This window comes from Littorina saxatilis, linkage group LG2, assembly GCF_037325665.1.
Source record: "Littorina saxatilis isolate snail1 linkage group LG2, US_GU_Lsax_2.0, whole genome shotgun sequence".
NCBI classification, from domain to species: Eukaryota; Metazoa; Mollusca; class Gastropoda; order Littorinimorpha; family Littorinidae; genus Littorina; species Littorina saxatilis.
The window spans coordinates 365,552-380,000 of record NC_090246.1 but is presented as its reverse complement, the minus strand read 5'-3'; the positions used below and the strand labels follow the sequence as shown (position 1 = coordinate 380,000).

Here is a 14,449-nt window from a genome sequence, read left to right as displayed (position 1 = left end):
CCAGGCTGTGGATGTTCAGATTTTGTTCTAAGCCTCACTACATCAATCAACAATTAAATAGAATTGAATTAAATTGATTCGAAGTGAAAACCAAACAAAAACATTACCCAGCAACAACTTAACACACATTCACTACTAGTTCAGTTGGAAGAAAGTCGAAATCCAGCGAAGTTGGTGTACTCGCTACCAACGAGATTGGTCCCCGCCTGCACCTCACGTAGACGTTGTCTCCCTTGGCGAGTTTGGCCAAGACCATGTTGCTGCCGTTGTCGTAGAGGGAGTGGCCAGCGTGAGCTCCTCCCAGCACCTCGCAACCTGGATCTCTTCGAAAGCCTCGTGTAATGTTTGACGTCAAAGCATAGAGAGGTCACTCTAGAAAGCATATCGTGACGTGTACGTTCTTAAAATTCTTCCAAGTGTTCAAAGAATGACGTTTGTCTCGGTGACTCGGCATCACGGGCAGTGGAAAAGTCAGGTCCTTGCCAAGACACGACCTCCTCACATGCACTGTGGAGTGAACGATATTGTTATGACATGAGTGGTATGTCACACGTATGTGGGATAAACATACATAGCTAACGAACATCTGATCATTTCGACCTCAATGACATTTTAACAGCAAGTGATTAATAAAGGGAGGGAATCTTCGCTACATGCTTTACAGCGGTGCAACCGATTTGCGTCCCTTCTTCGTCGCGAATAGAAAAAGATCTAACCGGAGTGTGTGGGAGAACTGAAATCACTCAGCGATTGTTAAACTAAATGTATGTGACACTCGTTGAACTGATCAAGAAGGAGGATGATCAGGTAGCAAGCAAGCAAGCAAACAAGCGTGTGTGTGTGTGTATATGTGTGTGTGTGTGTGTGTGTATGTGTGTCTGTGTCTGTGTGTGTCCGCGTGGTTGTGTGTGCGTGCGCGTGTGGTTGTCTGTGTGTGCCAGCGTGTGTGTGTCAGTGTTTGCATGAATGTACTATGTTGTTGTGTGTTTGTGTGTGTGTGCTTGCGTGCAAGTGTGTGTCTTTTAGTGTGCAAGTGTGTGTGTGTGTAGGTTTGCGTGTGTGTGTGTGTGTGTGTGTGTGTGTGTGTGTGTGTGTGTGTGTGTGTGTGTGTGTGTTTGTGTGTGTGCGTACATAAGTGCGTGCGTCTGTCTGTCTGTGTGTGCCTTGCGAGCAAGCGCGCGCGTGTTTCTGTAAGTTCGATACAATGTGAGTCGACAAGATTCGGCATCGACGACGAAGTGCCGTGCGATGAAAATGCAGAAGACACGATAAACAAATTCCGGAAATTAACTCGGGTTTGCATAGGTTGTTGGATAGTTGCTTTTCGCTTTCGCACCCCATGAAAACTTGACAGATTGATTCCCAAGCATCGTCTATTCACAAAGGACTGACCTACGCAATGCCTCACACGCTGGTCAGGTTTTTCTGTGCCCAGAACTAGCGTCTATTTGGGACATTACGTGATTGCTAGGTGTGTGTGTGTGTGTGTGTGTATGTGTGTCTGTGTCTGTGTGTGTGTGTGTGTGTGTGTGTGTGTCTGTGTGTGTGTCTGTGTGTGTGTGTGTGTGTGTGTGTGTGTGTGTGTGTGTGTGTGTGTGTGTATGTTTGTGCGTGTGTACGTGTGTATGTGTGTGTATGTATGCGTGCGTGTGCGCGTACAAATGAAAAACAACCAAACATGAGCAAATGCGGTCAAACGAGACTGCGAGTCCGTTCCAATGAATGCATACGGTCACACGATATACGGCCAAACGAGATACGGCCAACCCGGAGTACACCGCTAGGATGAGAAAATGTAAGTTTTACGCCCTCACGGCAAAGCCATTAGGGGCATGTTACACGGGAAAACCCGGCTTTGTATGAAAACCGCTAGGATGCCTCACAAAGTCAAATTTAAGGGGCTTACTGTCCGTCAGGTCTATAAGTGCCTATGTTGGACATGAGTTGGTTTATACGATTTGTTTGTTTTGTTTGTTTGTTTGCTTAACGCCCAGCCGACCACGAAGGGCCATATCCGTCAGGGCGGTCGTGCTGCTTTGACATATAACGTGCGCCACACACAAGACAGAAGTCGCAGCACAGGCTTCATGTCTCACCCAGTCACAATTATTCTGACACCGGACCAACCAGTCCTAGCACTAACCCCATAATGCCAGACGCCAGGCGGAGCAGCCACTAGATTGCCAATTTTAAAGTCTTATGTATGACCCTGCCGGGGTTCGAACCCACGACCTCCCGATCACGGGGCGGACGCCTTACCACTAGGCCAACCGTGCCGGATGCCTCACACATCCTCTCCCCACTTTAAATACCAAACTGAAGGTTCACGAACAAAGCAACAATGACCACAAAGGGAATGGCCAAAGGCTGGTACATGGAGTTCACGCCGGTCCACGGACACAGTGGCTATTGAATTCCAATGGCTGGTCGACTGAATAAACGATAGCGGTTTTGCTTTGGCGGGAAGCGATTGTGAATTTGACCAGAAACATAGGGACGTCATTGTACTTGTGCTTGTTGTTGTTTGTTTTTGGTTCTGGCTTGACAGAAAATTTAGACTGCAAAGTCAGTGTTGCTCGTTATGATACCAGGATTTTCAATTATTTGAATTCATTTATTTCTTTATTTACTTGTAATGTTTTTCCCCCACTGACATACATGTATTGTGGAAAATGAACTGACCTGTCGTGTAATTTATTGTAGCGATGTTGGCAAGCTGCGCGAGGGAAACTTTCGAATTCGATAAACGATTTAGACCCACAAGTTAACTCTGTTTGCAATACTAGAACCAGGATTGTGATTTTCTTTTCAACTATTTAATTTCAAACGGTTTATTCTGATTTATGTTCAGGTTGGCTGTGCCTGTGTACGCGGCGGCTGTTATCAATAATCAATATTGCGCTCTATGTGTTTAATTGATGCGTCGATGTTCATAGTGCGGAGTTATAGTGTTGGATACAGGTAAGCGATTTATTTACTCTATTCGTGAATATCGTCAAAAATGTGTGTAAGTTTGTTAGTGTAAATGTTAGTGTGTGTTAGTGTGTATGTGTGTATATATATATATATATACGACTAGTGTCTGTCTGTCTGTCTGTCTGTCTGTCTGTCTGTCTGTCTGTTCGCGATGCACGGCCAAAGTTCTCGGTGGATCTTTTTCAAATTTGGACACCGTATTCAGCTACACCCCGGACACAACCTCATCGATGAGATATTTCAACACGTGCTCTCAGCGCGCAGCGCTGTGCGCGCTGAACCGATTTTTTTTGTTTTTTTTTGTTTGTTGTTGGGATCCACTACCAGTAACTCTTCCTTATCTTCTCCAGTGTTTTCAGCCGCGATTATCTCCCTTCCTCCGTGTGGCGTCAATCCATATTCCCGTTACTACGTTACTATTTTTAGAAGGTCACTGCACGTTACTATTTTTAGAAGGTCTCCAGTGTTTTGCGCGTTTATCTCCTTTCCTTCGTGCGCCGGCGAAGCCGGCGTACACCCGGCAAAGCCGGGTCCCAGGCGCAGCCTGGTATTCGGCTCTACTTCTTCCCGGCGAAGCGGGTAATCATCTAGTATATATGTAAAGGTTACACGCCGAGTCTCAGTGATTATTAAAAATAATGGTCGAAGTTGGCGGATCATGAAAAATGCGAGCTTCAGTGATTATTAAAAATAATGGTCGAAGTTGGCGGATCATGAAAAATGCGAGCTTCAGCGACCATTATTTTTAATAATCACTGAGACGAGGTGTGTAACCTCTTTATTCCTCCTTTCTTCAGTTATTCAAAGAAAACAGGAGTTTTTGTGCGAAAGTTTCATCGAATCCGACTCACTCAACCAGTCAACCTGCGCAGGCGATCGATTGATGCGCGGTTGTATAGTTCCGTGCAAATCATTCCATTCTGTTAACACTTCTTGTCAGTTTCCCTGTTTTGGACTAAAATCAAGTACACAGATATGCTGTTATTCTGCTGTGGCGGTAAAGGCAGATATTGTGTGTTCTGTTTATGTTTTAGTATCGCTTAGGATAATGTTCTTTCGTCAAATGGGACTAGCAGACGAACTTTTGCACCCGTGTTCCAACGTTAATTACTGTATGAAGTTCAGTTTTCTGGGGAAAATAGTGTATGAAACCGCTTTATGTTGTTTAAATTGATGAGATGTGTGCATTTGGTTGCGTGTGATATGTTTATAAAATGAAATATTGTTGAAAACTGACCGTCAGATTGCAGTCAGTGTTGTCGAAGAAACTGAGTGAAAAGAAGGGGAACTACTCTTGTCGCCAGACAAAGTATGAGTTACTTGCCTTGGGAATTTGCTTGTGATGAACGTTTGTGCACGGCAGATCTAGATTCAGAAAACAACCGAACTCATGGATTTTATTTGGAGATTCATGTGTTCAGGCCTGTAGTTGTTAATTTAAATGCGGTATGTTTGTATTGTTTGCTCCAGAGATGTATACTTCGTACGTATAGAGCGTTCGGAACTTTTCAGTCGCAAAAGTAGTACCGAAACAGAACAGCTTCTCAACCCATTGCACTATCGAGGATTCAGGCTGTTGCTGGCTCGTTATTTGTTTGGTTGCTGGGTCATTATCGAAAAATAACTAGCTCTACAAGTTTACAGAGGTAAAGAAGCAGAGGGGGGAATAAATATATATGTGTGTGTGTGTGTGTGTGTGTGTGTGTGTGTGTGTGTGTGTGTGTGTGTGTGTGTGTGTGTGAATGTGTGTGTGTGTGTACGTGTGTGTGTGTGTATGTGTGTGTGTGTACGTGTGTGTGTGTGTGTGAATAAGCAGTTGTCAACTTGTCCCCCTACCCCTTTCACCTCCTCCCTCGATCTCCTCCTTCTTGATTTCTATACAGATCCATTTGGTTTAGAAAGAGCGCAGAGCCTCTCTAAAGTGACGTGCATCTTACTGATACAATTGACGTGTATCTTACTGATACAATTGACGTGTATCTTACTGATACAATTGACGTGCATCTTACTGATACAATTGCAGAGTAACACAAATGTCAATTCAAATCAAATAAAATCAACTAACCTTCACTATCTCAAACTGAGAAATTACATGTTATGTAATGTACATGTATTTGGATTCAGTAATCTTATACGCAACTTGAATTTGCAACGTGAACTAAAGAGGTAAAAAAAATTAAAAAACCGTTGAGTTAAACAAATCTGCACACTGAAAACTACAAATGCGGAACAAGAATGCATAAATTTAAAGGCCCTTGATTCTGTTCCTTGTCTAACGAGGACAGTGGTACTTGTTATGTGAGGCCCCTCCGATATAAGGACACCTCCCAAGAAAGGACACCTTCTATTATCCGCCCTTTGCCTATCATCTTGATTAAACTGTATACCTGTCGTGTCAGCCCGCCTGCAACGTCCGGACACGTTCGGGTTGTCCCAAGGGTGTCCTGTCATCGCCGGTACCACTATGTTGTGATTATCTTGCCAACTTTAATTCACAACCAGGAAAGCCAGTTCGGCGACATAAAAGACACAAGGACTCGTGCTACCTGTGTAAACTATTATACTGTGTACATGCATGTAGCTGCCGTTTCTGCTGTCGGCCTTCTGTTCTGCGCTTTTCTTAGGCACAGGCGCTTGACGGTGTGAACTTTCAATTTCTATTCAGTTTAATTTGTCGCTGTTATTGCTTTGAACCCGATAACGTTATATCAGAAGGGAAATAGCGTCGTGGCAAGTCACCTTCGTAGCTACCTGTCTTTCTTTTAAGATCTGCTGAGGCACTCGAGACTACGAGTTCAAGGAATAAAGATACATTTCTTCCCTTCTCCATGAACATGTAAACCAAAATTGTTTTAATTTTTTGTATATGTGATTGTAGGGATCCTGCTTGGCATTGTGTCATTTCTTGGTTGAAATCCAATGGATGCTTCAAGAAATATCTTTATGCGAATTAGAGAAATTGATCTAATTTTAGCCTACGAAAACGTGACGTAATTACGCTATTTTCAGCCATATCGGAAAGGCACGTTACAATAATTCAAATAGAAACACATCAGTACAACACGCGTGAACCAGGAATTAATATCACCTCCAAAATAGGTCATGTGGTTGTATCTGATCGGGAAACCCCATTCAACCACCCAACCCTCGTTTATCTGAAACTTGGCATGTCATCATTTTCAAAATTCTGTAACAGAAAGTCGGTCCGATTGATTTTTCTCATTTTTGTCACACTTTTTTCAGCACAATCTGAAACTATTGCAGGCAAAATATTAGCAAAATGTCAGCGAAGTCGATGTTCAGGGACACTCGCTGTCGGATGTTTTTGAAGCAAAAATATTCACTCTTTCACAACTCGTACAAACCCGACAGAGTTATTTTCGGAAGTCGTTTGTTTGGCCACTGCATGTTCTTCAAGTTTTAGCTGCAAAATGATGAACACGGGGAGGTCACTGGTCCTGAAGTTTTAGCTGCAAAATGATGAACACGGGGAGGTCACTGGTCCTGAAGTTTTAGCTGCAAAATGATGAACACGGGGAGGTCACTGGTCTTGAAGTTTTAGCTGCAAAATGATGAACACGGGGAGGTCACTGGTCCTGAAGTTTTAGCTGCAAAATGATGAACACGGGGAGGTCACTGGTCTTGAAGTTTTAGCTGCAAAATGATGAACACGGGGAGGTCACTGTTCTTGAAGTTTTAGCTGCAAAATGATGAACACGGGGAGGTCACTGGTCTTGAAGTTTTAGCTGCAAAATGATGAACACGGGGAGGTCACTGGTCTTGAAGTTTTAGCTGCAAAATGATGAACACGGGGAGGTCACTGGTCCTGAAGTTTTAGCTGCAAAATGATGAACACGGGGAGGTCACTGGTCTTGAAGTTTTAGCTGCAAAATGATGAACACGGGGAGGTCACTGGTCCTGAAGTTTTAGCTGCAAAATGATGAACACGGGGAGGTCACTGGTCTTGAAGTTTTAGCTGCAAAATGATGAACACGGGGAGGTCACTGGTCTTGAAGTTTTAGCTGCAAAATGATGAACACGGGGAGGTCACTGGTCTTGAAGTTTTAGCTGCAAAATGATGAACACGGGGAGGTCACTTCAAACAAACAATACAGAACAAACAGTCACAAACTGCACATGTCAATGCCGACTCCAAGCGCCTGTGGCTTGCCTTGCGGTGTCACAACTTCTATAGAAATCACAACCTGGTGGTATCAAGCCATAAGTAGGTCAATGTGCGGCTGAAGGTAGACAACTCTGTCACAACAGAAGGGGAGAGTGGTGTGTGGAATGTGTTCTGCCTTGTTTACCTGTGTCGTGACAACTGCTCAGTATTCTTTAAACTTCTCTCTGGTCATTCCTTGTTGCTGAGAGGGGGTGTAATAACGTGAGTACTGTCGTTTCTGTGAGTTGTTTAGTGTGTTGTGCTGTTGTGTAATTCGTAACTGGCTAAATTTTTGCGAGGTCAAGGAAGCTCTCGATCTCTAGTGGTGACGCTCTGTATCTGTATGTATGTCCTTGTTCGTGTGTGTTTGTTTGTGTGTGTGTGTGTGTATGTGTGTGTGTGTGTGCGTGTGTGTGTGTCTGTCTGTGTGTGTGTGTCTGTCTGTGTTAGGTTCATTATTAGGAGCACGTCTTTATTACTTAGCAAACACTGGCATCTGACGTTCGCGCAGACGTTGTTATACAGCAAATCTCACTGTAAATTGACCAGTGACAAGTACTCGGGTGAAAGAGAGAGCACCCAACAAAAGGACAGGAGAGAGAGACTTAGACTTAGACTTAGAACATTTTATTCACATAAAGGGTAGACATTTTAGGCCATAGGCTTAATCTTACAATGTGCCCTTTACATTCACACAAACACATATTCACGCGTGCGCCCGACTAGAATCATAGAAACATCAAACATACAGTAATAATAAATGAGAAAAGTAGTAGAAAATACATGAATGGAACATTAATTACGCAATCACATTTGCGCACTCACACGCAGACGCACAAGGAGGAACACATATAATACTAATAATAATATACACACAACTAAGTGCCATTCAACAAGCACACAGTGAGCCTACCAAGACAGGTAGATTTAGCATTATGTAGGCATGCAGCAGTCAATATTTCAGAGTAATAAAATAATTATAATTAACAAAGCTAGCTACAATACCGGCAGCGTAACTTATGAAGACCTCAGTATGTGTTTCCTGAGGGAGGTTTTGAATGCGTTCAATGAACGGCACGTTTGTACATTCGAAGGAAGAGAGTTCCACAGTGAAGGTCCCACAAAAGCAGAGAGAGAGAGAGAGAGAGAGAGACAGAGACAGAGAGACAGAGAGAGACAGAGAGACAGAGACAACAGACAGACAGACAGACAGACTGAGACAGACTAAAACAGAGACAGACAGACACACAGACGCAAACACACACACACACACACACACACACACACGCGCGGCGCGCGCGCGTGCACACACACCCACACACACACACAAACACACACACACACACACACACACACACACACACACACACACTGACACACACACACACACACACACACACTGTCAGGATATCCGTATCTGATGCACGCACCTATTTCCTGCGTCGTATAAGTAATCAAGGCAAACTTGAGTGGCGGGTTTACAGCAGATCCTACCAGTTAGGAGTGCAAAGGATTGGCGATTTCCTCACAACACGACTGTAATATGTATACGTATGTATGGGGCGATTTATATAGCGCTTGACGTTCTCTAAGCGCTTTACATATTTCTGCCGTGTGAGATGGAATTTTTTACTCAATATATCACGCATTCACATCGGCTAGTAAATCTCAAGCCAATTAGGGCGAATATTTACTTTTCACGGCCTATTATTCCAAGTCACACGGGTATTTGGTGGACATTTGTATCTATGCCTATACAATTTTGCCAGGAAAGACCCTTTTGTCAATCGTGGGATCTTTAACGTGCACACCCCAATGTAGTGTACCCGAAGGGACCTCGGTTTTTCGTCTCATTCGAAAGACTAGCACTTGAACCCACCACCTAGGTTAGGAAAGGGGCGAGAAAATTGCTAACGCCCTGACCCAGGGTCGAACTCGCAACCTCTCGCTTCCGAGACAAGTGCGTTTACCACTCGGCCACCCAGTCCTATGTGTGAACTAAGCAGGTGCCACGTGAATGTTCCATTCAGTGCAGATTGGCGCTTAATTGTGATGACGTACGGTAGATAATTGATTTTTGATTTGGTAAACGCGTCCGCAGTACGCACGGTTGGTCAAAGAAACACACAAACAAAGATATGCACTTAGGCACACACACACACGCATACACACTTACACACACTCACACACACGCACACACACACGCGCGCGCGCGCACGCACGCACGCACGCACGCACGCACTGATACACACTTACACACACACACACACAAACACATGCGCGCACGCACGCACACGCACGCACACACACACACACACACACACACACACACACACACACACAACACACACACACACACACACACACGCACACACACACATGTGTCTGTCTGTCTCCCTCTCTCTCTGCACGCAAAATGTTTTTAGTGTGAACGTTAGAAAACGCGACTGACAATCTAGATCCCTAAAAGTAAAATATTAATTTCACTCATAGCATATTTGATGAGAAGTCCTTTCAAGTTTCCATTAACTAATAGCAGTGTTATCCTCACGCTTTGCCTTGAGCACTCTTTCCTTCACTGTGTTACCCGTATATGATTCTGTCCCCATACCCTGTTACACCCTCTCTTGACTCCAATCAAGCAAAACACGTACACACTTTCGCAACAGGCGGTATATGTTTTCTTGTCACCACGTCCTCTAAATTGTCACGATTAAATTAATGTCTGCGCCAGTGAGCACCTTAGGCTCGGCCTGAATATACATGTATCTGCCACCGTGTGTATTCTTTATGAGCAGAGTGGCCGGGCGAGTGAGTTGTTGACATACGGGGGCCATGTCGCTTGCCAAATTACCTTGAGATATAAGACGACTCACTCCTGCACAGAACACCTGAGCTACCACAGGCGTCAGAGATAGATAACTCATAATATTAGTTTAATTGGTGAGAAAAATGAACTGGATACGTTATATTGATGAGTATAAATTCTAATGTGTGCAAAATGAACTGGATAAGTTATATATATTGGTGAGCAAAATGAACTGGAGGAGTTGTATTGGTGAGCAAAATGAACTGGATAAGTTATAATTTTATTGGTAATCAAAATGAACTGGATAAGTTATATTGGTGAGCAAAATGAACTGGATAAGTTTATTGGTGAGCAAAATGAACTGGATAAGTTGTATTGGTGAGCAAAATGAACTGGATGAGTTTTATATATATATATATATATATAGTGTGTATTGCATATATATGATTATTGTGTGAACAGTACATGTGGTGATTTGTGTCTGTATGATTAATTTGTTTTATGTAGGTTGTACTTTTAATTGTTCTATTCTGTATATATATATATGTTCTTTTGTAAAGGGCCTAGAGCCATAGGTTAGGCACTTAAAAATGTCCAGTTATTATTATTATTATTATTATTATTATTATTATTATTATTATTATTATTATTATTATTATTATTATTATTATTTAAGTTATTGAGACATCCCAGTGCTCTAAGGGATTTATAGAGCAAATCGAGAAAATTCATTATTGAACGAAGCGCATAGCGCTGAGTTCAATAATTATTTTCGAGATTTGCTCTATAAATCCCTTAGTGCACTGGGATTGTTTCAATAACGATATTGTCAGTACCGCCAGAGAAAAAAGAAGATTCAAAACGCACATTTTGCAACGCGCATTTGGATAGGCGTAACTGTGTGGTCAGGTTTGTGTCACTGGATCTACTTTTGTGTGGGCTGTCTCAAGTGTGTCGTGCTTTCGTCACACGCAAACTCTTGTTTTAATTTCTGTTGGTAAATTCCAGTGTAGCGTTAAGCTAAAAAGTGATGATCTTTCATAGAGACCTCATTTAAACTCGGAGAAAGGACTGTGCTCTCAGTTATTTGCGATTCGAAACCTTCATCGAGCTTCGACAGATTGACTGTGCAGAGTGTTGCCCCTTGAATTGACTCCGGCCAAGGCCACGGTTAGCAGACTCGGATTTTCAAAGTAAATGTGGTATGTTTCTCGTGTTGTATCTTCACTCATCGGGGAGACTGGTACTATTATATATGAACCGTAAGAATGCTGTGAACCCTACACGTATTATGTCCCCATCGTTTGTTTGTTCACATTTGCCCAACATGTTAATTTGCTGCGAGGTTTATGTCGTCTGCTAGGGCGGCTAGGGCAAGCGAACCACGGCACTGCACTGCAGTCTCATTAATTTTCAAAAACAACAATTGCTCGTCTGCACGCATGAGGCAGGCTGGTAATAAGTTTTATACATGGTAAGAACGTTCTTAACCCTACACGTTTTCGATTCCGATTGTTGTTGCCTTGAAATAATAATTCGGAAACCATTCATTTACTGAACTGATGCAGTCGTATTTCAGTGTAATCTAGTCTGCTACGTATATATTCCAAATGCTGATCTAGTTCAGTGGTACGTTATCGGAATAACACTTGTGTTTTCTCTTAGCTGCTGGGAATTGTATACTAACTCATCATTTGGTAATGTGGATAATAAGCTACGGCATAATTATGAGAAGATTCTTAGCAAGTCGAAACTGAAAAATAGACACAGCGGGTTCTATTTTTAGATCAGTGGCAACTGTGGCACAGGCACATGCAATCTGTCAGAAAAAACCCACTTCTGCTTTAATTGAGAAGCAGGAAATTTATGGTATTTTGGTATTGTGGAGAATATAAGCTACATGTCATTAATTAATTCTGAGGATGAGAGCACAGTCTCGCTTAGGCAAAGGGCGGAAGAATACGCTCTGTGGAAAAGTTAGCGCACTCCAAGAGTGCGCTAACAGTTTTAGCGCATCGCCATTAGCCAATCAACTGGTTCACATCAGTCATGTGACACCAGTACTTACTGACAATTATTATTATTATTATTATTATTATTATTATTATTATTATTATTATTTATTGGTGAGCAAAATGAACTGGATAAGTTTATTGGTGAGCAAAATGAACTGGATAAGTTGTATTGGTGAGCAAAATGAACTGGATGAGTTTTATTGGTGAGCAAAATGAACTGGATGAGTTATATTGGTGAGCAAAGTGAACTGGATAAGTTATATTGGTGAGCAAAATGAACTGTATAAGATGTATTGGTGAGCAAAATGAACTGGATAAGTTATATTGGTGGGCTAAATGAAACTGCATGCGTTTACATGCGCACGCCACCGCAACGCAACGTAACCTAACCTAACCTAACGTAATACAACACAACACGACACAACACGACACAACACAACAACACAACAATACAACAATACACATCAAAACACAACAATACTCAACAATACACAATAATACAACACAGCACTCGGAATATTTAAAGGCGTACAAGAAATATAATATCTGAAAGGACAAGGTAAAGATTTTAATTTTCCTTTGTATATATATTTTTATTAAAGTGTGTTCTTGGTCACTCAGCCAGTAATCACAAGATTATAAGGAAGTATTTGACATGTTTTCTGGCAGTTTGACAAGTCATAGCAAATAATTGTCACGACAAATGATATTTCAAGTTAAAAGTAGAGACAGATAAATTTACACCGTAAGCGGTAACGATACCATAGAGAGCTGAATTCATCCTGAACTCAGGTCAAAATGAGTTACTTCCCGTCGGGTCTCAATTATCCCTGACAGGATGCCTTTGTTTTTCTTCTCTGGGGAGGAAATCGGGTTTTTACATATTTAGAGCTTTTCGTGTGTTATTAACATAAGCAGATTCGCGATCGTCGATAATGGTTTTTCATGGTGTTGTGTAATTTTTAAATTTGGAAAGGAATTGTTATGTAAGACACTTTCAAGCGAGCTATCTTTCGTGGATGTATTTACTGTACAAACAACTCTAAATATGGAAAAAGTGTCACGTGATAATCAGCTTTGTCACGTGATCATAACAAAATGGCTACGGAGCGGACGACTTTTTCCGTACCCAGTTGAGAGTGATGCAACAATATCACGGTCTCCTTCCCACAGCAGTCTCAAAATGTTGACTTGTTTTAGAACGATGTCTTTATCATAACTGTGAAGAACAGAACGGAGATCACTGTCGAAGTCGGCCATTCTACAATCACGTTCGTCTTTCGTCTGTTATCAGAAACATTAGCGAAAAACATATGGGAGATAACTCTGTATTCTTGTTTTGATAGATTTCCCTTTAATGCGCGTAGTAATTATCCATCCTGTCAGAGAGACTGAGCGATAGCATGGACCGATGATTATCAGAATGAACTGAATTATCATACAGATAATATATATATATATGTATAACTTCGGTACAGTTCTTCCCTCCGATTGGCTTCATATTAAAAAGTAACGCGTGCAGTGTGAGAATTTGGTTTTGTTAATTTTTTTGGATTTTTTGGGGGTGAAATTTCGCAGATTAGCAATAGTTTCATTTAAGACAAAAAAATCAAAAAATGCCACTCTGCACAAAAATCATCCAGACTTTTCAGTTTTGCAATATGTGCAAGGGGACAGATGCTCTTAGTCATACCACATGTCAACACAGGGCAGTTCTGTGGTGACTGACAAGATTGTTTGTAGGGAAAGATGAATTATTGTAGAATGATCGCACTGTATCCAACAATCTTACCCGTCATTCCAGCTAGATGAATTATATGTAATCAACAATAACAGGATGCGCTTACTCTCTTGCAGCACAGTGCTTCCTAACGGTAGCTAAACGGATCTCTAGCTCAGAACAAGGACATCCGCACCGAGGTGTACTGTGTAACCCGGGCGAATTATACTTCTCTTCTTCTTCGTTCATGGACTGAAACTCCCACGTTCACTCATGTGTTTGTATGAGTGGGGTTTTACGTGTATGGCAGTTTTTACCCCGCCACTCAGGCAGCATACGCCGATTTTTGAGGAAGCATGCTGGGTATTTTTGTGTTTTTACAACCCACCGAACTCTGACATGGATTACAGGATCTTTTCCGTGCGCACTTGGTCTTGTGCTTGCGTGTACACACGAAGGGGGATAAGGCACTAGCAGGTCAGCACATAAGTTGACGCGGGGGATCGGACAAATCTCCACCCTTAATCCACCAAGTGGCCGCGGCCGGGATTCGAACTCACGATCTTCCGATTAGGAGGCCGACGTCTTACCACTACGCCACTGCGCCCGTCGAACTCTTTAAATAAGTGGCGTACGTTTCTCAGATCAACTGTCCTAATAACAATATTTATTACCATTCCAGTGCACCATATGGCTATTTTGACCAATCACGCAGGACTGATTCTAGGTGACCCGCTCAATGTCATAGCTGTACAAATATATAT

At 42.3% G+C, this 14,449-nt stretch overlaps 1 protein-coding gene across 1 annotated transcript in view; it reads left to right on the top strand.

Annotated features, from left to right (window-relative positions):
• The first annotated feature begins 7,206 nt into the window (after positions 1–7,206).
• Positions 7,207–14,449, top strand: part of LOC138957306 (serine/arginine repetitive matrix protein 5-like) — a 31,260-nt gene continuing 24,017 nt past the window's right edge. The window contains exon 1 of the mRNA XM_070328442.1: positions 7,207–7,363. The gene's annotated coding sequence lies outside the window, so the exon portion shown is untranslated. The remainder of the gene's footprint in view (positions 7,364–14,449) is intronic.